The following is a 25,785-nucleotide window of genomic DNA, read 5'->3' as shown; positions in this document are numbered from 1 at the left end:
GCCGTGATGGCTCATTGCTGCTGAGTGTCATAATGTTTTTACACTCTCTCTCGTTCGCTCACCATCTCACACACATGCAACAAACAAATTTCTTGTTAGCAATGAATAAATGAGTGGTGTGATAAGAGGAAGTCAAGTAATAAACTATTGTGGTAGGTTGGTTTTGGTGTGGGGGTCAAAACTGGGGTCACATGGCTAACGGTAGTTAATGAGAGAGAACGGCATGGAGAGTAATTGTTAAAACATTTTTCATAACAAAATTCTCTTGTTCTCAATATTGGAGATGAGAATAAGGGACATGAATTTGATGAGAGTCCAAAGCTTTTTTAAGGTTTGAGAGTAAAAGCTTTCAAATCATAATTAAGTTATTTTGTTATTAAAAATGTTTATAATTTAAAATTCCAGAATAACATTTAATTCATCTGGAATGTGGATGCTCACAAAAACAGTTCAACGTCGTTAACAAAAACAAAAAAAAAAAAAAAAAAATGTAGATGTTAAGTTAAAATCTTAAAAATTTCCATGATGGGTAGTAATTTGAACAGTTAAATTGATGCATAGTTCTAGGCGCCAATCTAAATACACAATACCTCAATTTGTGTCTTTGAACATAGAAACCTTTGAAGAAGTTCCACTTTATAAATGAAAAACAAAATTAGGTTTACGGGTAATCAATTCCCGGATAATCGATGTTCGACTGTATATGTATGTATGTGTGGTTTCTAACAATCTGGAAAGTCGTATAAGTTTAAACAGTAAGTATACGTACCCTAGACTACATATCGTCGGTGTCATGCTTAAGTGTTCCATACGCCATTTGCCTGATTCGAGAAAAACTCAAGTTAATGTTTAAGGCCATATAGGATAAAACTGGTGCAATAATCCAATATTTTAAGAGCTCAGTTCTACTTAACTAAACTCATGGAAAATATCAGTAGTATATTTTAGTCAGATATCTGTGATAGTCTAGAAGTTATGGCCAATTTTTATAATTGCAAAAAGTTGCTGAATTGTTCCATGGAATCTTTTTTTTTCATATTTTTGGCAGTTTGTGTCACATGGAACACTTTTTGTCACATTTCAACCAAAACACTTTTTATCAATCGTGTTCCACCTCCCTTATATGAAGTGCTACTGTGGAGTTGGAAAATCAGGACCTTAAATGAAACATTTATTTTTCTGATATAAATACAATATTATATGTTTCCTTAACATTTATTTAAGGGATTGCCTCTACTTATTACTATTTCTTTGTGGTAAAATCGGACAAAACGGATTGATATTTTGCATTTCTAAGGTAACATTAAAAATTTAAACGCGTTTTTCTTATAATACCATTTTTTTAGTCGGTGTCCACACTAGCTTCAAGTCGAATGCGCATATTTTTGTGGACTTACATCACAATTTTGTCTTTAAACTAGGGATTTTTTGTTTAAACGAATGAAAGATTTTCGTTTTCATATAACAATACAACATTCAAAAATATTTGGATTTAGAAACTATTATTCTTCAGTTTTTAAACCAAGTCCTTTAAAACAATTTGTTCCATACGCCACACTTTTCCGTAACTTGGCAAAAATGGGCAATTTTTTGTTCCAAACGCCATCATTTTTGGTGCGGAACAATTCGTTTTTGTCTCTTTTTGTTCCATACGCCAAACGACATGGATATGGAACTAAAAAGTTCAATGTTGTTTTGTTCCATACGCCAGGCTTTATGGATATGGAACAAAACGACAAGATATTTTGGGTAACAAAGCGGATATGGAACATTCTGGCTTCTGAGTATCTCAGAAACTATAAGAGATAGAGAAAAACCGACCAAAAAATCTGAAAGAGCATGGTTCAAAACCTTGTAAGGTACCTTTATCTCAAAATGTCAAAAATGGCGTATGGAACACTTAAGCATGACGCCGACGATATGTAGATGACCCTAACTTAACCCTAATGAGAGGGAATGCCAAATTGCAAGTCATCCCAGTTTTAAATCTTCAAAATATGTTAAATCGGGAGGTACCGTCATTAGGGGATATATACTAAATTATGGTATGGTAATACGATCAATATGTTTTAGGCGTGGAGATTTTAAATTCGATGAAAATCCCAATATAGCAAATCTTGGAGGAGAGCTTGTCTGTCTTTTTCGTGGTTACCCGACCTGTGGCAATCGATGAAAATTACCTATATCCCCAAAAGCAGGGAATCCAGTCCATTTGATATTAATGAAAATCAAGTAAAAAAGTATCCGTCGGCTTTGCCGACAGAGACATACCCTCAGCCTATCCTAATTTAAACAATCATCTACGGACAGATCGAATGTATTTAGGGCCTTTTCAAAATGTTGTGGCCCTTTTTGGACATTTGAACTTGCCGACAAAAATGTGAATTAGGATTAAAATTCAAAAGTGTTGCGGCGGATGTACTTAAAGGAATGGACCGACATAGTCCATTACGAAAGTTGATCTTATTTTTGATAAATATCGCGCCCACATTTTGGAAGTTAAACTAAACTTGTAAACTTTGGAGACCCAAAGTTTTGAACAAATTGGTTGCCCCGTTCAAGAGACATCGTGCATTCCATTTTGCATTTTTAGTGAAATGTTTTAAATATTGAGGGGGAAGTACCGGAAGTTGTTGCCCATCTTCGAATTGAGACTAAGTTTGGACAAATTATGACGAAAGCCAATATGACCAAATCGGTTGTTCAGTTCGAGAGTTACAGTGCTCTCCAGCGACTGCATATTGTGCTATGGGGTTTTTACACCTTTCGGACAGTTTTATCAAGAAGAATGGACTTGCCCCTGAAAAAGCTTCTACCGTCGTAATTGAGGCAGCGAATGCATGTTGCTTCAACAGAAATAAAAGTGATTCGATTACTCGCTTCAAGACTTATCATGCGCACAATTTTTCCGAACATTTTTGAACTTTTGTGTGGGAGGTACCTGAAGGAGTGTACCGATATGGCTTATATTCGAAATTGAGGTAAGTTTGGCCAAATGTGAGAAAGGTTATAGTTTTTTTTTGTACTTTTCAGGCTATTTTCTTTAGGAAGTATGGACTTGCCGCAGATAAAACCTGTACCGTCGTATGGGGGTCGGTGATAACAAGATGTTACAACAAAAACCGAAGCGGGGAGGTACCCGAAGGAACGGACCGATTGAGTCCTTATTGGGGCTCATCTAAGTCCGGTAGACCAGCCAGCCAGATAGACAGACGGACAGACAGTGCTAAATCGGCTCCAAATTGTCTGAAACACATTTCGTCCAAACACACTTGGGGCCTAAACCCATTATTTCGTTGAGGTACATTTGGCTCGTTAGCATAAATGCTGAGGGTATAACTATATTTATATCCTCAGCATTTATGCTAACGATGGTTTATACACTTTCATACGGGCAAAATGTGCCTCATCGAAATAATGGTTTTAGATCCCAAGTATGTTGGGACGAAATATGTTTCAGACAATTTGGAGTCGATTTAGCAATGTCCGTCCGTCTGTCTGTCTGACTGGTGCGCACGATAACTCTCGAACGGATGAACCGATTTGGTCCAAAATTTGGCTTTCGCAATATTTTTTCCAAACTTAGTTTAAGTTCGAAGATGTGTTATGTCGGTCCACTCCTTCCGGTACCTCCCCCACAAAAGTTCGAAAATGTTCGGAAAATTTGTGCGCACGATAACTCTTGAAGAAAGTAACCGATTTGGTCCAAAGTTTGCACATCGTGAAATTTCTACCAAACATAGATCAGTTTCCAATATGGACTCAATCGGTCCACGCCTTCGGGTACCTCCCACACAAAATTTCGGAAAAGTTTAGTGTAGGAGCTGCTCTCGAATCGCTCTGGCTTTTGCTGTACTAACTTGTATTCACTGCCCCTTATACGATGGTGCAAGTTTCATCAGGAGCAAGTCCATACTTCCTGAGAAGTTAGCCTGAAAGGTGCCAAAAGCCCCTGTGACACCGTGTGTAGTGATTGGAGCGCAAGATAACTCTCGAACGGATCTGCCGATTCGATCCAAAATTTGGCCTTCATAATATTTTGTCCAAACTTAGTTTAAGTTCGAAGATATGGCATATCGGTTCACTCCTTCGGGTAACTTCCCCACAAAAGTGCAAAAATGTTCGTAAAAATTGTGCGCATGATAAGTCTTGAAGGGAGTGATCGATGTGGTCCATACTTTACGCATCTTATTATATCTACCAGATATAGATCACGTTTGAATATGGACTATATTTGCTCATTCCGTCGGGTACCTCCCACACAAAATTTCGGATAAGTTCACATTAATACCTGCTCTTGACTAACTTTGATTTCTGTTGAAGCAACTTGCAATCGCTGTCTCAAGTACAACAGTAAAAGATTTTTTTCAGTGGCAAGTCCATACTTCTTGGGAAAACAGCCCGAAAGTTGTAACAAGTAAAAAAGCGTTAAGTTCGGCCGGGCCGAACTTTTCATACCCTCCACCATAAAATATTCTGAACTAAAATGGAATAATTAGTTTTCATTCCTGTCCCCAACTTTAAGTGGGTACGTTAAACTGTCAGATAATGTACATAAAATGTTTCATTCGGTAGGCGCTTTTTATGGTGCCTATATCTAATTATGTATGTTGACAATTTTTGGTGGGCTAGAAATTGGGAGGTACCGTTATATAGGGATTATAATAAAACATGGACCTATGTTGGCAGTTTTTGATGGGAGCCTGTAATGTCAAATAGCTAATAATTCTGTTAAAAATTGTAGCTAGAATCCTCAATATACCGAAAATCGGTTCATAAAGTGGGAACTTCAAATGTCATTAACAGCTGATTCGGAGGTATGTGGGCTATACAAAAATATGAACTTAAATGAACAATTTTTGTTGCAGAAATTTGTTGGCTTTTAAATTTCAAATTACAGAAAGTTCGTTCAAAAAATAAAGCTAAGGTACGGAAAATCGGGAGGTTTGTTTTGAGGCTATACCAAAACATGGACCTACGTTCGGTTAAACATTTTAAGTAAAATCCTCAAAGTACCGAAAATCGGGAAGTATCGTTACATTAGGGCTATGTTGAAAATTGTTGATGCAGATGTGTGGTGACCACTACAACCTTCAAAAGTCAAATTACAGTTAGTTCGGTTAAAAATTTTAGCTAAAATTGCCAATTACTGAAAATTGGGAGGTACCGTTATATGGGAGCTACATATATCCGAACATGGACCTATGTTGAAAATTTTTTATAGAGAGGTGTTGTGACCACTAAGAACTTCAAATGTCAAATTACTGCTAGTTCGGTTTAATATTGTAGTTAAAATCATCAAATTACTGAAAATCGGGAGGTACTTTTATATGGGAGCTTTATCAATACATTGACCTTTCTTGACAATTTTTGGTGGAGAGGTGTGGTGACCACTAAGAATTTCAACTGTCAAATGTTCAAATTACAGATATTTCGGTAAAACTTGTGGGGTAAAATTCTCAAAAATACCGAAAATCGGGAGGTACCGTTGTATGGGGCTATACCAAAACGTGGACCGATATAGCCCATCATCGAACTTGACCTGCCTGCAAAAAAAAAGACGCATTTTCCCAAAATTTCAGCGTCCTATCTCCATTTTTGTGGATGCTAGAGTGATTACCACAGACGGACGGACGGACGGACGTACACAGATCGACTCAGAATTTTACCCTGATCAAGAATATATATACTTTATAGGGTCGCAAATGAGTATTTCAATGCGTTACAAACGGAAAAACAAACTTAATATACCCTCCATACTATGGTGGAGGGTATAAAAAACACCTATGGCACCATATGTAGTAGTTGGAGAGCACAATAACTCTCGAATTGATAGACCGATTTGGTCCAAAATTTCGACTTCGTCATATTTTGTTCAAACATAGTTTAACTTCTAAAATGGTCCATATCGGTCCTCTCCTTAGGATACTTCCCCCACAAAAGTTCAACAGTTGTGTCCAAGTGCAGTTAAGGGGAGATCCTTTGAATATTTATACCGATGATGTACATCCATATTATGTTTTCCGTGGACAAGTCCATGCTTCCTGGAATACATGTCCAACAGGTGTACGATAACCCACTGAAATATACTAGTGGGCGCGATATATATCGAAAAGATATGACTCTCAAAATAAAATTATCAAAATCAAAATCGGACTAAAATTACATATTTTTGCATTTATCGGGCCTTTATCTCAGAAACGAATAAAAATTTGGACTTGATGTCTTTAACAGTATTGTAGCCCTAAGAAAGTAGAACTTATCTGTCTAAGAGACAGTACAAAAAAAAATCCATCTAGGGCATCAAAATCGATAAAATATAGAAAATTTTACATAATTGGTGAAATTCTGGTCAGTAGCTGCTAAACTATTGGGAGTTGAACCAAGTAGCCTGTTGCAAAAATCGTCCAACTAATGTTATCAATAATTCCTCAGAATATTCTGAAATTCTACAATGCTAATTTCATGTTGTTTCAGCGGTATTTTGCATCATATTTTTTACAACACAACACAGTTCACACCAACAGTTTATTCTCGCATTTCGGATTTCACCATATTAATGACATATTTATTAAATCGTCGTTGAAAAATATACTAAAAACAACGTTATAGGGGCATTTTACAACAATGAATGTTCCGAAGAGTTATGTATTACATTCCAGAAAATATTTTTTCTCAAAGATAACATTACGAAAAATTTATCAGTTTTTGCTAAATGTATACAAATTATGGAATTTTTAGATATATTATAAAAATATAATTACTCTACTAATTATTTTACTCTTGTCCTTATCTACAAATTTGCTTCAGAGGTCAGAAGAAGATTCACATTGGTTTCAGAGATATAGCACCGACTTGCTTTAAAAAGTCAATATTTAACCATGTTTATATGTAGCCATAAAATCCAAGCTGGTTTTTGGATTTTGGGTCTGTACTTTCAAGAAATCATCAGTTCAAATTGTTTGCACAATATTACCTTAAAAATGTTACACAGTGATATCTAATTTAACTGAAAACTGGAAGATACCTGAAATCGGTGTTTACAGTTTAATGGGAGCTATGCTGCAACGAACCCTAAATGCCAAATTAAAGCAAATGTGGATAAATTGATTTGAAAATGTAAATAAAACGTCAATTTACCTAAAATCGGGCATTACCGTTATATGGGGGCTATACCAAAATTTGGATCTATGTCCATAATTTTTGGTAGATACGTTTTGTGAATCCTAAAGCCTAAAACGCTAATTTGGTTTAAAAATGTAGCGAAAAGGTCAAATTATCTTAAATCGAACGTTATATGGTGCCTATTCGTATACATGTATCATATGTCCATAATTTTTGGTAGATCAGTTTCTTGGTCACTATGAACCCTTAATACCAAATTATAGCTAATTCGGTCTGAAAAGGTTGCTAAAAACGTCAAAATACATCAATTTTTACAAAACTTGGACATACAAATGTCAATAATTTTTGGCAGATAAATATCTTTCCACTAGTAACACTAAGTGCCAAGTTGTAACTAATTCGGACTGAAAAAGTGGCTAGAAACGTTAAAATAACTCAAATGGGGCGGAACTGTTATATGGTCCTACATGGTCCTATGTCCATACATCCATATAGCTAATTTAGTCTGAAAAAAATTGCTAAAAACGCCAAAACATCTAGTGGCGTACCAGTTTTGTGGATGATAGTGTGATTACAACAGACTGACGGACGTACGGATTTGCATAGATTGACTCAGAATTTCATCCTGATCATGAATATATATATGATAATTTTTTAGTGTATTTTTTGTGGTTTTCTCCTCTATTTAACAAAACAATTTTTTCACACCGGTATAAAGGAAAAATTGTATTGACAAGTTTTAAAATATTAAGAAATAAAAAATAATTAAAAAGAAATAAGTTTCAATGTTTTATTTATAAATGCACTTAAAACTAGAAAAAAAATGTGTCGCTTTGCCCAATTCAGCATTTTCTTCCACATGATAGAATCTGTCAAATAAAAATTTGCGGTTTCATTTTTCCACAATTTTTAATTTAAATGCAAGTGTTTTATTTGAGAGATTCCATCATGAGGAAGAATATACTTATTGAGGCTAAGCGACAAATTATTTCCTAGTTTTAAGTGCATTTTCAAATAGAACACTGAAACTTATTTTTTTTAATTATTTCTTATTTTTTTACTTTTTAGTAAATAAATTTTTTTGACACTCAGAAGTCCATAATCAAATTACAGTCAATTTAGGCCGAAAATGTAGATAAAAACTTTAGAATGCCTAAAATCGGGTGGTACCGTTATATGGTGGCTACACCAAAATCTGGCCCATATCCACAATTGTTTGTAGAATTTGGAACTCACAATGCCAAGTTACAGCCAATTCGGACTAAATATGAAGACAAAATCCTCAAAATACCTATATGAGGGTTATAGAAAAAATTGACCCATATTGGTTTTGGCTACATATTCATGTAGTGTCATGCAAATGTGAAAAGTATGGAATGTTACAGTTCGAGGTCAACCGCAACTGCGTTAAAAATGGGTTACTTCATTTGAACTAAATGGGGTGGTACCGCTATATGAGAGTTATAGGAAAAAATGGACTCATGTTGGTTTTGGTTTCATATTCATGTATTGCCATCCAAATCTGAAAGATTTCCATTCCTCTCTTATTGTTGCTTTATTTCTCTAGTTTGGGATACCGCGCTTTTCCATCTCTTCTTCCACTTGTTTACTTCATGGAAACTTTGACCTTCCAGTTCAGCGACTACCGCAATGCGCGCCGTATTTATATGTATATTAGCGGTTTCATCATCGCTTATTCTTATGACATGGCCTAGCCAACGCAATCGTTGTATCTCCATAACTATACTGATGTCGTTTTATAGCAATATTTCCAAAAACCCAAAGATAATAATAATGCAAAGCCTACGGTAAAATATTCTGAAACCAAAACCACGTCCTGGGAAACCCAGCCTACGGTTGATGGTACAGTAGTTTTGGGAGGGGAAGGACAGAATGCACCCTGTCTAGAAGTTGTCAATGACAGTCTGACTTAACAAAACCGACATATTTCAACCCTGTTAGATCGATTCTGACAAAACAACGCCTGGGGAAGTTTTGGGAGGGGAAGGACAAAATGCACTCTGTCTAAAAGTTGTCAAGGACAGTCTGACTAAACAAAGCCGAAAACTTCTATCCCTTCTGGAGCGGACGATGGCCCTAAGCCTCAACCAGGGTAGTGGCCGATGACGACAGCTTATCTTATGACAGTTATCCCATCGACTGTAGTCGACGATAATCTGGCCTTGGCCCCAGCTGAATAAAATAACTCCTTGATGCCAGGACCATAGAATGTACCGCAAACCGACCATAAAACGCAGCCGATAAAACTAGCCTCCGGAGGCAGGATGCTATTGACCAAAACCTTAGTCCAACTGACTCCAACCAGATCTGCTATTCGGTTGGCTAAGGAGAAAAAGGTCTATCGCTGATCGATGGACTACCTCAAGAAATACATTGACAGGTAACCCTCGTTCATATTGACGAGAGAAATCAAATTAATCAGGATCAATCTTAGGGTGGAACATCCTCACTTATCCAAGATAAATCCTGAATTAAAAGCCGTTCACTAATCCCAATGGCCAGGTTGGGCACAACGCCAACATCGGCCCCTATTGCCACAAAAGAACAAATTAGGAGCGCCCCGCGAAGGACTCACCTACACTCCCTTCAAAGGAAGGTCCTGTACAAACAGAGTCTGGAAGTCGAATGAGTTGAAGGCAAAAGAGATGAATCAACCCCATATAAAATCAAAGATGTAAAAGGTTGGAAGCTTGTCCCGGAATAGGCCTCTGTATCTGGACGTGTGGCTCCTACCACAACCAACCCTTCTACATCGAAGACTACGGTGAAGAAAGTTAGGTCAACGGAAAAATCACATCCCAAGGCCAAAAGACCGACCCGGTCTTCTATCAAAGAAGGATAGTGTGAAAAATATTACAGCTAAAGCGGCACTGCGTTCGCGGGCGATGGAAACCTTCTAAACACACATATAGGAATCAGGGTCATCTGTTGGAATCTCTAGACTTCTAGACATAGATCAAGTTCTAAGATGCTTGATAGGAAATCCAAAACTCTGTTCGAGAAACCAAATGAAATAAGTTATCTCTAAAATCTTGATTGGTATTTCCTCTGGACAAGCAATGCAAATGATTTGTATGTTTTGTCTATTCTATGGTCGCCGTATTGAGCACACGTTCGCCCTCATCTTACTAAACAACTATCTGGTGCTCATCTAACTATACAACGTTTATCATAAGTCGTTGTGTTGGTTCTTAACATTTCTTGTTGTGATATGCACTCAAAATTCTATAACAGAAGACTTAGGCATATTTTAATTTTATACCAAGAAATTCAACCTTTAATCCTTTCGTGGAATATAAAGAACGTAAGTTTTAAAGAATTTATGAAATGTATGTTTGTGTGACTATAGTCAAATGTAATGTCATAAAGTGAAAAGCTTTGACATGACGTCACTAATGCATTAACCTTTTTTCACACAGAAAGACAATTTCGTTGCTTCTGCTCACCATAACCAGCAACTTCAATGGCAAATGTTGTGTTTACAAGTAAACATACTCTAATCATAATCATCACAGATAAATCATATTACACAGACGACATTATTACAAATGATAATTATCATCAGGTTACACTAAACATAATTATTCTCAAACGAAATTATCATTATTACCTTTTGAACAACATAATCGTCTTGATGGGAAATTATCATTAGCTTTCAAAGAATATTATTACCATTGTAATTATTAAGTTTGAGAGAAGGATATGTGCTCTTTATGTTTATGCTCTCAAATATATATTTTGTTCTATTGTTTCCAACACCCACAATATGTGTGAGTATTGGTGAGACCCAAATTGTGTTTTGATTCTCGCTCTCTTGCAATTTTTGCCGCATGTTACTGGTTTTCTCTATCATTCTCTCTCTCTTTCAATTCCTATATTTTGTTTTCGCAGACTTTTTCCATCCATGATTCCTTTGCATTATCCTTGCCTTTGCCTTTATCTAACTATCCTTTTAGGCCTGTTATTGTTATTGCTGATGATGTCGTTGTTGTTGTTATCAACACCAACAATACCACTACCACTACAACTGTATTGCTATTCACACAATATGTGTGTTTTTAGTGTTGAAGCAACCAACATTTCAATACACGTTGGCGCTATTCAGTTGTGTGGCCGAAGTCGTTGCATTCACACTTGCTTTATCACACAAGAACGTTACGTTCCGTATGTAAAACGTTGATGTTTTGACGAGAAAAATCGCGTACATTGTCCAATTCGCAAAATTTTGACGAGCGTGAAAATCTAATTCGAAATACGTGCGTAATTTCTACGAGAAAAGAAAGCGTTTTAAAACGTCTCTACTTTGTATAAGAAAAACGGTCGTTGTTTCGTGTCTTTGTAAAGAAAAGTTTTATAAGAAATATTTGAAAAAAAATTGTCACCATATCTCCTAAACAAATTGCTTTAATAAAACGTGAGAAAAAATATCTAAAATTTTCAAAATAAAGTGCTTTAATACCAAAATAGCCAGCCGCCTTTAAGAATCAATAGCTTGCATTACAAATTTAATACAACAAAAGTTTCCTTTAAAAAGCCCCCTACAAAATATCCTTAGAAAATTTAAGGATTGCAAAAATCCTGTCCCGTCTTATTATCTATCAGTGCATTAGTGTTTGTGTATGCTACCGAAAAAATTATATTAAAATTTATCTTCGTAGTGTCTGTCTAAGCAATTTTGCTTAAATTAAAGTGAGTGTATGTATTAGAAGTGTTTGTGCAAGTTCCAGTATACGTCTGTGTGTGTGTGTGTTTTGAATAAAAATAAAGTATAAAAATTTTTAATTGAAATCCATAAAACAGCAACTTCGCAAGTCATAAAACATAAAACAGCTGGTGTTATCCTTTTAAATGAATGTCTTCAGCGTGAAGCGTTAAACCAACAACACCCACAACATTACTCTCCACTCTACAATAACAAAGTTCAGAGCAACTGTTTTACAACAACAACGACAACAATACAAGGTATTTTAATAAATAAAACAATAGAAGACAAGAAAATCTTTTGGAAAACTTTTGTTTTGAAATTCTATTAAAATTTTAAATGAATTTTATATTCTTTGGAAACTGTTTATAAATATTCAATAACTTGGCTAAGTGATTCACGTGGCGTGTGTGTGTGCGTCATGGGAATTGTGTACAATTGTCAGCTCCTAAATGTATGCAAAGAATTGTCATATTTATTAAAAAAATGCCTTAATATAGTTAATGGTTGTGGTTTGGGTTTTCTGTTAACTCCTAAATATATGCAACGAATTTTAATATTTATCGATATGCCTTTTTGCAGGCTTTTTGTAAAATGTAATTTCCAAAATGGGGATATATGGAAAATACGCAAATTTTCATCTAAATTGAGTGAAAGATGAACAAGTTCCATTCCTAATATAAAACTGTCCCCAATATCGCCTAAAACCCCTTAATGTTTTCTTAAAAAAAAAAATTGTTTCCAAACGATTAGTTAAAGTGTGAGCTTATGGGTGTCTTTATCCGTACATCTATCCTCTCTAAAGTAATAGTTGAAGTAACGAATAAGTTGAGAAAAATTTTAGTTCTCTTTGATCAAAATATTGGAATAACCAGAAAAATTTGCTATAATTTTTCTGTAAAAGATTTATAATTTTATGGGTATTTTACATTTTTACCGGAGTGGCTACGAAGGCATAAAATTGTTTAGAGCTAAGAAAATAAATCGTTTCCGTATGCGAAAAGGTCACATGAAACCAAATACTTCCCATAAAAGTTGCTGCAAAATGTCCAGTACTCAAGAAAATTATTTCTGGGAAAATCGGCCATAATTTTGCTTCGAAAATATGGAAAATACGAGAATTTCCATCGAAGGTGAACAAAAAAGGGACAAGCAAATACATCATTCCATTAATATAGTTACAAAAATTCTGCAAAATGTCGTTTTGTCCAAAAGATTAGACAATTGTTCTAGAAAATATTTTTATTCGATACTGCGGCATTTCGAAGCAACTTTTCTCGAAGGTCAGAGATACTGAAAAGAGCACATAAGAAAATAAATCGTTTTGCCATGTAGAGTATCCACCTGGAACAAAGAACTTTCCAGAAAAGTTGTGGCGAAATTTGAGAGTAGCGAAGGAAATATTTTCCGCATCAATCGGCCATAATTTTGCTTCGAAAATATGAGAAATACGAGAATTTTCATTGAAAGTGAACAAAAAAGGGACAAGAAAATACATCATTCCATTCATATAAAAAATTCTGAAAAATGTCCAAAAGATGGACAATTGGAAAATCGTTCTAAAAAATATTTTCCTTCTTTACTGTGACATTTTGCAGCGACTTTTCCCAGTCAAGTCCTCACATAAGAAAATAAATCGTTTTGGAATTTAGAGAATCCATCTAAAACTAAATATATTCCAGAAAATTTTGCGGCAAAACGGTTGGTTGTTGATTAGGCCAAATTTCGAGAAAGAGGAAATGATTTTTAAATACAAAAAAATAGTTTCAAAATAATTGGTCCTACAAAATTGCCAGTTAAGTTTTCCATTAATCAGAAATGTTTTAAAGGTTAAAAGTGATCCTTGAGGAACAATAGTTCTCCGAAGAACAGTTTCTAAGTTATTGTCCGGTATTAGAAAAAGCGTTGGAAGAACTCCGAAATGAAAAAAAATTCTTATAAAACATTTCGAAGAATTGTTCCACCTTAACCATTATTTTTCCGAAGAATTGTGTTTAACTGCCAAAAGTAACTTTTTTCCAGAAAAATGGGTTCGAAAGGGACATTAAACAAATTTATCGATCTAAAATGTTTCATATGCTGGGGAAAGTGAAGCTCGTCTCCTAAATTAATTCTCAAAGACAAATATTGAAGATGGTAGAGTTACAGCCTAATGTATAAAGGGATCTCAGAGTCCTTAGTGTATTATAATCACGAAAATGTCCTAGTTATAGTTCAATGGTAACAAAATTTTGCACGAGCTTAGAGTTTAGGTAAATGAAGATACCAATAATTTTGGATGATGATCGAATGGTGTTTAGCGTGTGAAATTGGCCATAACTTTGATGTGAAAAATATTAAAATTCAAGTTTTAGTCCATATTGAAATTTCTGGAGGCATATTTCTACCAACTAGATGACGTAGACAAAATTAACTGTTGATATTTTACTTTCTGCTTATTGGAATAATGATAACGGAACTTTAGTTACTATAGTTTTTCTTGTGTGTAAAAACCTACATTTTTATTTCATGTTACATGCTTTCATTATTATTAATGGAGAAACCACGACAGAGAAATCCCACGCTTTAACATTGAAAGAAACCGGAATAATCTAGGTGATGCTGAGGGTCTTAAAATTTCTGTATAATTTTTGATTTAGCTCAAACATAATGTTATATTTCGAAATTTTGGTGCATTAAGTATAGCGATCCCAATATTTCGAGTAAATAAAACGTATTAAGATACATGAACGGAATGACAGAGAAAATTCTAGATTTCAATTTTTCTACAGCGTCTTAAAGTTTGTATGCTTCTTTTGGTTTTATTCAATAGTAAATCGTCACCATAAATACCCGAAGAGGTAATCCACATGAAAATCGAGATTCGTTTTTTGATGGAATCTGATGCATAAAGCTGAAATATATCTTCTGGCAAAATTTCAAGTTTCTACGTTCAAAAATAACGATCCTATTCCATAAATGGCATTTCGGAAAATAGGATAATACTGCAGATTTTGTTGTAATGACGGATCCATTACATTACTTACTCCCACTCATACATGATTGATAATACCCCAAATACTCGCCCTCATAGGATTGATATTCTATAAAACAGTTTTTCATTTTATAAGGCTTTTTGCTTCTCCTGTAAAGTTTTGTTTTTGTGGGTTACGTCTTCGGACATTTATGGTGACGAAATATTGGTCCCACATAACTTTATATGAACAGGTGGGCCGTTCATTATAAATTGCTATGAAAATTTATTTTTATCCGCCAAAAGATCATGTAAAAGTAGTGGAGTAGTCCGACTATAGTCTTTTCTTACTTCTTTTTTTTCCTTAGTTTCGGTGTGATTAAATCGAATCTCATAAAGAAACTAACAGTCGGTGACGACAAAATATTGGGGGTTTGGCCAGGAAAATCGATTTCTGAACCACTGTGCGACGGTGCAATTGTTTTCCTGAGATAATGGCCTATAAGATCAAAGAAACCCTGGCGGCACCAATTATAATGGGAAATCCGCTGATTGGTCCAATCTTTGCACATCGTTTTATTTCATCCGTTCATGTATCAGGTTGGAATATGAAGTATATCGGTTCAGTTTGAGGACTTGTCTCGGGTCCATTTGAAATCTGATGCAGTCCGATCCCTATTTGTAATAGGGTACACTTTTTCCAATGTAACTCCAAAATGGCTAGTGTGCAAGACAATTTTGGAATATTTATTAGAAATGTATATTGTTGTGCCAAATGAACTATTTAAATGGAACTATCTAGTTTACTATGCTGTTCCAATGGCCCACATCATTTGTATGAACAAACTGCGTATACGTAATATCACACGTTAGATTTTATGATGTTACTCATACGCTTTGGAACTAGTTCCACAAACATCCCAGGCGGAACTTCTCTCATATCAATGAGTGCACCCCGATTCATATTAGCTCAATGATATGGGACCTACTGTTTATCGCCGAGTCCGAACGGCGTGTCTAAGACACCACTTGTAGAGAAGTTGTACAAGGCTGAAATACTCAGAAAATGTCGCCAACATTACTGAACTACGTGAACTAGGAACTAGATTACCCAAATCTAGAAATGTATAATATATATAATTGTTCCACAGACATTTCCCGGCTAGGGAAATTCAACCTATCGGTAGAGTTGGGGACATTTTCTGGGATGTTTGTAGAACAATTATTATTATTATTTAAGCTTGATGTGATACGTTTATTTTTCCACAAAGGTATTTTGATTTGCTGAAAGCTAATTCCCAGGGGTAGTGGTGTAGGGTATCACATGGTCGGCCCCGTCCGACTATAGCCTTTGCTTACTTGTTTTATTAATATATTTTATTTCTAAACATCGTAACTCCAATGCGTACGATTCTTTTTAATTAATAACAATCATATGAACTGGGAAAAAATATTAAGAAATACAAAATATTTCTAACAAGAAAAGGTATTTATAGTATTTATAACAATTATTATTATTAAAAAGTAAAAACGGCGTTAAGTTCGGCCTGGCCGAACTTGTTATACCCTCCACAACGAGTTATATTCAAGTAAAATGGAACAATTAGTTTCCTTTCGTTTATAAAAAAGTCTAATTACCAAGTTTCAGCAAATTTCGTCGATCTATACCGACAAAATTCCGGGGGAAAGTATTATACTCCCAGCGAAGACTAAATACCAAATTTTAGCCATTTCGAACCAATATTGAGCCACAACCTGCAAAATACCGAAAATCGGGAGGTACCGTTCTATGAGGGCTAAGTACCAAATTTCAGTCATTTCGTTGTGATAATGAAGCTAAAATCTCAAAAATTCCGAAAATCGGGTGGTACCGTTATATGGAGGCTATATCAAAACGTGGGCCGATATAGCCCATTTGCATTACCAAACATCATAGGAATAATAGAAACTTCTATACCAAATTACAAAACTCTATCTTAAAAATTGCGAGCTGTATCTTGATTTCAACAGACGGACGGACGGACAGACGGACAAAGTTATATCGACTTAGAATTTTATCCTGATCCTGACCCCTGGAGGGTATAACAATTTTCAATTCAATTTCAATTCAAAATTTATTGAGTCTTCATTTTAAAATCATACGAAGTTTGAATAAGTACAATATATAAAGACAACTTAAACCTATTATGTGTTGATTTAATAACAATACTTGTTGCAAATAATCAGTTTCAGACTTATATAATAATTTGTGTAGCACATAATAAAATGTGTAAATATGTTTAAATCGAGCTTGCTCCCGGCCCTTTCATATTTTGAGAGCTTGTCTCATTTTATTTTCTCTTAATACTAAACCTAACCTATTCTTAATCTATTATTTATTTAACCACCCCCCCCCAAAAGTAATCAAATATACCACCTCCCCGACAGAATATTTAAAAAAATAAATACTCTGGACGGGGAGGTGGTGTACATGACTAGTTCATCCCCTGTGAATTCCAGGTGATGCACGAATAAAAAAGTCTGGACACTGAACTGAAGCCAAATCCATTCTTAAATCTATTCCAAAAGAGGAAATGTAATTGGTGTTCGACCAGTTAAAATTAGCTTGGTCTCTAATAGAACTCTGGATTAAAGAGTGACTAAGAAGCCTATTGGTATAATTTTTAACTAGCTGCAATGAGTACACAGATAAGGGCTTAATACCGACAGAATGGTAAACATAATTGTTTGAAAAACGCTTGTTAAAACTTTGAAAATGTTTTCCGATGCAAAGTCGAAGAACCTTTCCCTCTAACACTTCCATTTCATTCATTACAGTTGGCGAGATAGAGAACCAAATAGGGAAAGCGTACAAACGGGCTGGTCGAATGCTGGTTTTATACAATAATAATTTTGTCCTTACAGGCAACGCTTTACTAGTAAAGAGTACATTAAGTGACGCCTTAATACGATTTGCCTTTCCCATAAAGCCTCTCGCATTCTCGTTAAACTTGACAAGTTTATTGAAACGTACTCCTAAATATTTGAGACTATCTCTAAAAGGTATTTCTGTACCATTTAGAAACAGTCTCAAAGACTTACTCTCGGGCACGACCCACCTTTTACATTTTCCAGAAGCGTTTCTCAAACATATTGCTTCACTCTTTGACGAGTTAATTTTTATTCCCCACTCTGTGTAAAATTTCTCTACATGGTTTAAATGTTGCGAGATTGAAGACAGGGCTTCCTTCGGAGACTCTGCGTGAGCATATAAAAGACAATCATCAGCATACAACACACCTACAGAGTTATTCACATGATGCGGAAAGTCATACATGTAAATACTGAATAAATGGGGGGACAAAATCGAACCCTGCTGAACTCCACAAGAGATTGTACCCAAATCAGACTTCAGATTTCCAAGTTGGATATAAAACTGTCTATCCGAAAAGAAATTTTTAAATATTTTAACAATGTGAGCCGAAAAACCTAACTGAATCATTTTATAAATAATGCCATCATAGTATGTGCGATCAAAGGCTATTTCAACATCCAATGAAACAGCAACTGTGCAAGATTTCCTACGTAAGTTCGAAATAATATCGCTATGAAATTTTGAAAGAGCATCTAGTGTAGAATGACCTTTTCTGAATCCAAATTGGAAAGGGGGAATATACTCTACAGAAATTTCTAAATCCATTTTTTTACGAAGTATTTTCTCCAACAATTTTCCTAAATTAGATAACAAGGAAATCGGTCTCAAGTTATTAATATCGCAACAATTCGGATTCTTTTTAATAGGCAATATCTTTCCAATTTTCCAATTTTTAGGAAAATAAGAGTGGTTTATACAGTTGTTAAATACTATAACTAAATATTTTATAGCATTAAATGGGAACTTGCGAATCAAAAAGTTTGAAATATTGTCTTGACCATAAGATTTCTTATTATTCAAACCAGAAATAGACAAACTCACTTCCTCTACAGTAGTAAACCTTGGGTCTAAATTACTATTAAGTGCTGATGAATTTACAGAAAAATTAATTAGATGATCGGGAACTTGACTTAACACATCAATAATCGTACTCTCAATAGAAGATAAATCCCTATTTGGGGTTGGGCCGTTGTACACTTGTTCAAAATGATTTTTCAGGCAATCTAATTTGTCATGTTCATCGGTCATAGACACTCCGTTTACTGATATTTCCATGTCACTAGACTTATGAGCTTTCCCTAGTACATTATAAATTTTACGAAACGCATTTGGTCCAGGTCTAATATTACGTAATCTATCTTCAAATAATTTCGTTTTTTATGTCTTCCGAAATAATGTACTTTTGATGTTTTAATTTGACCCTCTCCGAATGAACAGTTGTCACAAAATTAACTGTGGTAGTAAAGTGTTCAACATACTGGTCAATATCCTCGTTCGAAAGATTTCTGTCAATCGGAGGAAAATGGATTTGTAATTCATTACTTAAATCCACTTTGAATTGATTCCAATTTGTATTTTCATACGATATGTACTCCACTGGAGGTTTTACGCTTAACTCAATGCTACTAAAAGAAATTTCTAATTTCAATGCAAAATGGTCGGAGAAAGAAGGTAGATTACTAATACGGCAATTTTGATTAAGAGCACTAACTAAATTGGGACTGATCAAAAAATGGTCAAGAAAGGACCCTCCATTCAGGAACGAAGGGACAGAGTCACATAATCTTATCATAGAGGAATCAACTACCCATTTCGCCAGAGCTTTGCCGTTAATATTTGTGAAGGAATCACCCCAAACTACATTTCTTGAATTAAGGTCCCCGCCTATAATTATGCCATCATAATTAAGTCCAAAAGTTTTAATCTTTGTGAGGTCGTTGTAAATCGATGGTTCTCCGGTATTAACAGGAAAATAAATTGAACCAATCAAAATCCTCTTCATCTGACCATTTACAGACATATTAATGGACATAAAAATATTCAGAAAATCAATATCTGAAATCACAACCCATGAAACATCTACATTGTTTTTAACAGCATATGCAACACCTACACTACTTCTATCCTCCAAAAATGTATAATCTCCTAATAGAACACGGTTATTTTCTCTCAAATGAGTTTCTTGTATAAAAGCAAAATCTATCTTATTAGACGTTAAAATATTTAGCAAATCAATCCTCCGGCTCACATTAATTAGTGACCTAACATTAAGTGTTATTAAATTCAGTTTTTTACCCATCATAACATAATTTTACTTCATTTAATAAAGCTAAACACTGTTTCATAGCTTCTTCTAATTGCATCCGTTTATAATACTTCATAAAATTTTCAATTTTTTGCTCTAGAGAAAGCGTTTCCGGCTCACATAAAATCTTAGCAATTTTTAAAAAGTCTTGAACTATAAGGGATATAGCATTTTTAGAACAAGAAGGTGACTCGTTAAAACAATTGCCAAAAGATTTTCCTGATTGCAATAAATTAGCGCTATTTAAGGCCTTAAAAACTACTCTGGAGGCTTGAGTCTTCTTAGATTTTCATTAACTTGGACTCTTTCTTTTAGTTGCATATACTTGATATAAGCGGGGCATTTTTGTAAACTTGCAGGATGTCCGATTTCCTTACAGTTTACACAATATGGTTTAGTATCATTTTTCTGGACATATTCGCACTGGCCCGGCTCGTGAGACTTGTCACACTTAACACAAGCTCGAGCTCGAGTGCAATTTGAGGAAATATGGCCCCATTGCTGGCAGCGCCAACATTGAACGGTTTTTAAATTAGATTTTGGAGATTCAAAATATACTCTTTGCTTTAAGATGTACCTGATATGAGATACATCCGATGCCTTCTTTCCAGGATGCAAGGAAAATAAAAATAAACCTGTGTCATAATTGTTCTTTTTAGAATGGCTTGTTTGAAATTTGGTTACCTTTTGAACAGTGTTCGGTATTTCTTGATCTAGCCAAGCTTTAAGAGTTTCCAAACTAGTACCATGATACAGTCCACGAAAGACAATACTGACATGCCTAAACTCTTTAGGTGTGTATGTATATGCTTCAAATTTTCCTTCTCTTAATATACCCATTATCTCAGAATGTACCAAAGGATCTTGCACATATAATTTACTCTTGAATCTATTCTTATTTATAATCTTGTAGGTAATCTTCTTAGAATCCAACTCCGCAATCAGACGACCACTATTAATACCAAACAAAAAAATAGGAGGACAAAATTTGACCTTCTTAGGGTTAGGTGCTACATGTTCTCTTATCGGACTAGCATTTCTAACTGACATAACAGGATCCTTTTCTAAATCTAGAGAACCTAAAATAGAATACCTATTTTGTGACCCTTCAATGAGTGGTGTATGTATATCATTTTCTTTGGAATTTAAAGAAAAAAGATTTGTGAAATCTATAACTTGATCATGTGTACGCTTTCTCTTACTGCGTTTATTTCTTACAGTTTGAAATTCTCCATTATCATCCTCTGAACCCGATGAAGAGGCGTACAGAAATAAAGCCCCAAGAAATAACGCCCCAAACGGGAATGAAAATGGACCCCAAATTTTGGGGTGTTTTTACAATTTGAAAAATTGCCCCAATACAAAAAGGCCCCAAACTAGGAAATTTGGCCCCAAAAAAGTATTGCAATTATGCCCCAAAATTTCATTGGGGCCAAAATGCATTTTTGAAATTTGGGTGCATTTGCAAAATGCATTATCACCCCAAACAACGAAAATGCAATTAGGCCCCAAAGTATGCATTCACGCCCCAAAATATTTATTCACTTAAATTTGGGGTGTAAATGAAGCCCTAAATTTGGGGTGTAATTTCAAAAAATATTTTTAAGGATATTCAGTCAATAGTTTGTAATATGTAACTAATTGATGACTGTACTTTTTTACGATTGTAGCATGTTAAAGTCACCTAGAAACAAGCTCTTATTTTCAAGTGTACTAGCAGGCGTCTATGAATGTGATAAAAATTAAAATTTTAAATAAAATTAAAGACGATTGCGTAGGAATCGCAAAATCTTTGGGAAGTGGATCGTCGGCATCAAGTACCGTTCGTAATGTTTTTCAGAAACATTGTGATAAGTGAGTATTTCTGTACCAATTTCTATATACATATATGTATGTATATATTTTTATAGTTTTCAGCAAGAATCAAAAAGTATATATTTTAACAAAATACAAAGAAGTTTGCATCACATCGTTAGCAAAAAATTTGTGCCGGCTCCAAAAACTCCCCATCAAATAGTTGAAGCATTCATGCTCGAAAAGGTGTGGACAAATTTCGGTCTGACCAAAAACCAAACAAACCCGAGACAGACTTTAACTACTCCATATCTCCAAATCAAGTCAAACAGAATTAGAATGAAATGGAAAGTAGCTGAAGAAAAATATTTTAAAAAAATAATTTAAAAAATCAAACAGAATTAGAAAAAGTGGAGAGTAGCTGAGGAAAAATAAATTTAAAAAAATCGCGCGATTTTTTAAATATATTTTTCTTCAGCTACTCTCCATTTTTTTTAATTTGTTTGAATTGATTTGGAGAGAAAAAATATATTTAAAAAATCGCGCGATTTTTTAAATATATTTTTCTTCAACTACTCCCCTAATTCTGTTTGACTTGATTTGGAGAGAAAGAAAATACTAAAAAAAAAATTGCTCGATTTTTTTAAAATATTTTTTCATTCCAAATCCATTCGAAACAGATTTAGAAAAAAAGGGAGAGTAGCTGAAGGAAAATATATTTAAAAAATCGCGCGATTTTTTAAATATATTTTCCTTCAGCTACTCTCCCTTCTTTTCTAAATCTGTTTGATTTTTTAAATATATTTTTCTTCAGCTACTCTCCATTTCTTTCTAATTCTTTTTGACTTGATTTGGAGAGAAAAAATATATCTAAAAAATCGCGCGATTTTTTAAATAGAACATTGGTGGCGTTTATTTAATTGGGATAGCTGTTACAATTTTGATTTTTCAAAATAGTCTGGCTTAATCCCTTTTGTTGTTTTAATATTTAAAACAACAAGTTTATTAGTGGAGAAGGTTTGGCATTGTTCGCCAGGGGGTAAGGCAAGGAAGACTAGTTTCGATCCACGCCACTGGATCTCATCAGTTCCCTTTGTTTCTTGTTTGTGGATATTCTCCACCGAAGTTATTTTTCAATAACTTCTTCAACAAGGAACTTTTTATACCCAAACATCAATCGTCAGCTCGAAGTATAAACGTAAACAAAGAAAACCCTTCAATGAGAAGTTTTTCTTTGGTAACCTAACACAACTCCGACGAAAGTGTTTACGAAACAAAGCAAACCTTCTTCCACTCGTATGTGTCGTTGATTTTTCAACAAATGCACATACCCAAATGCTGTTTGGTAGCTTATATACCAACAACACACAAAACCGTGCCAGTGTTTTTCAAATAGAACATTGGTGGCGTTTATTTAATTGGGTATAAAAAGTTCCTTGTTGAAGAAGTTATTGAAAAATAACTTCGGTGGAGAATATCCACAAACAAGAAACAAAGGGAACTGATGAGATCCAGTGGCGTGGATCGAAACTAGTCTTCCTTGCCTTACCCCCTGGCGAACAATGCCAAACCTTCTCCACTAATAAACTTGTTGTTTTAAATATTAAAACAACAAAAGGGATTAAGCCAGACTATTTTGAAAAATCAAGATTTTTTAAATATATTTTTTCTCTCCAAATCTCCAAATCAAGTCAAACAGAATTAGAAAGAAATGGAGAGAAAAAATATTTTAAAAAAATCGCGCGATTTTTTTTAGTATATTTTTTCTCTCCAAGTCAAGTCAAACAGAATTAGGAGAGTAGCTGAAGAAAAATATATTTAAAAAATCGCGCGATTTTTTTAAAATATATTTTCCTTCCTTCCTCTGTAAAAAAGGAAAAATAAATGCCTTAGCATTTTTAAATAGGATGGTGTTTGAAGAAAACGCTATATGCACAAATATGCTCCCAATGGAAGATGAGGTATATAAATTAAACATTGTTAATAGGTGTATCCTTTTTACTTTCTTAATGTTGCTGAAACATTTTTTCAGCAGCTTTTCCTTTACACAACTGTCAAAATCTGCAACATTAGTAATAATTATTACCAATTATTATTACTTATCATATAATTTTTTGAATTCTTTGAACTAAGTGTTTACTTTTGCTTATTATTACTAAAAATTATTGTTATTTTGAGTCCTTTAATTTTTCTCGCTTTTTTCTTAATAAAGTTTTCGAAATTGCACCCCATTTTTTGATCATACCTTAATAAAAACATTAGAAAATGCACCCCAATTTCTTGTTTTTGTTAAACACTAAAATATATTTAGGCCCCAAAAATGTGCAAAAAGGCCCTAATGAAAAATTCAATTAGGCCCCAATATTATTTAGACCCCAATTTGATTTTCAAATTTTCGATTTACTTGTGAAGACAATTTGGCCCCAACAGTTAAATGGAAAAAGGTCCCAAAAAGACGAAATTAGACCCCAAAAGTTTTGTTGTTGTTTTTCATATACCTGTTTGGGGCCTTTTTTCATTTTCAATTTGGGGTGTTATTTCCTGGGGCCTTATTTCTGTACGCCGATGAAGATTCCATGTTCTGATCCACGGATTCATTTGGAAATTCACAATCCTTTTTGTTGATCATAGTATCCTTAAACGGAGCGTTTTGATTCATAGATGTAGATGCTGCTGATTCAATTCTTTGCACACTAGGAAATGAAAGGGATGCCTGCTCTACATTGGCAACAGAGTTGTCATATTCAGAAAAAGTCTTCGATGTTTTAGCAATAACTGGCAAAATTGCTTCTTTGAAGCTGGAACCATTAGCTTCGGATACTGATTTGTTGGAAATGGCAGAAGATTCTTTCCTTGAAGATAATTTTTGAGAATTGGTACCGCTTGCATTTTTATCCGGCGGCTTCTTTATTCCTAAGTTACCCGCGGGCAAGCGTTTTTTCATGGTTCTGGGCTTATGTAGATAGAAGCTCAAGAGTTAGGAAAAAAATTAAATTTTCCTTATTTTTTTAGTTAGAAAATACGTCCGTACTGACAGAAAGTTCAAACGGAAGTCGAGGGTATAAGAAGTATCAGTCGGATTTTCCGGATTTGCCTGTGCGAGTTTAAACCTTTATCTATGGACGATATGGAATCGAATAACGGCTACGCAACAAAAATCCTTTTCCCCAATAATTATGTAACAGGGGGTTTCAGATATTGTGGCAGTTTTGGGTGTATGAACTAAAGCTCGCAACTGATGCGGAGGGGGTACATGAAGGAATGGATCGATATACTCCATTTTGGAAGTGGATCTTATTTTAGGAGCCATTTCAACTTAGAGGTTTTGGACCAGTATGTCAAGAAGCATAGACTTGCCCACGAAAAATATAATAGCACTGTAAACAGGACCACAAGGACTGACATGGGTATAATTTTCCACAAGATCAAAGATATCCTTAACTGTACTTAAATAAAAATGTTGAACTTTTGAGTGGGAGGTACCCTAAGGTGAAGACCTATATGGACCATTTTCGAAGTTAAACTACAATTGGAGAAAATATTACGAAAGTCAAATTTTGGACTAAATTGGCTGATCCGTTCGAGAGTTATCGTGCTCTCCAGCTACTGCAGATTGCACTAAAGAGGGGTTTTCACACATTTTGGGGCATTTTCTTAGGAAGTATGGACTAGCTCTTGAAAAAACATATACGGACGGACATGGCTAAATCAACTCCAAATTATCTGAAACGGATGTCGTCCAAAAAAATACATTTCAGGTGTTTGGAGAGCTAAACAAAAAACCAAGAGAAGTTTGTGCCTGCATTTGGTGGTTACCAATCCATCAAATATTTGTTGACATGACATAACTCTAAGCGGAGTTGAAAATATTCCAATATTTTAAGCTCTTACAAATGACTAGCTTACCGCTGGGATTTAGTATTTTTACCTTTGGACGGACACTAAAGTTTCAGCGGACGGTCGCCATTTGG

General features: G+C 34.7%; 1 protein-coding gene across 1 annotated transcript in view; it reads left to right on the top strand.

Annotated features, from left to right (window-relative positions):
- Positions 1–11,239: 11,239 nt before the first annotated feature.
- Positions 11,240–25,785, top strand: part of LOC141401266 (uncharacterized) — a 627,482-nt gene continuing 612,936 nt past the window's right edge. Inside the window, exon 1 of the mRNA XM_073981350.1 lies at positions 11,240–12,108. The gene's annotated coding sequence lies outside the window, so the exon portion shown is untranslated. The remainder of the gene's footprint in view (positions 12,109–25,785) is intronic.

The sequence above is a fragment of the Musca autumnalis genome, unplaced genomic scaffold, assembly GCF_047663935.1.
Source record: "Musca autumnalis isolate F117 unplaced genomic scaffold, ASM4766393v1 scaffold_4, whole genome shotgun sequence".
NCBI classification, from domain to species: Eukaryota; Metazoa; Arthropoda; class Insecta; order Diptera; family Muscidae; genus Musca; species Musca autumnalis.
Note: the sequence above shows the minus strand (reverse complement) of the source record. Positions and strands in the feature narration are given on the sequence as shown.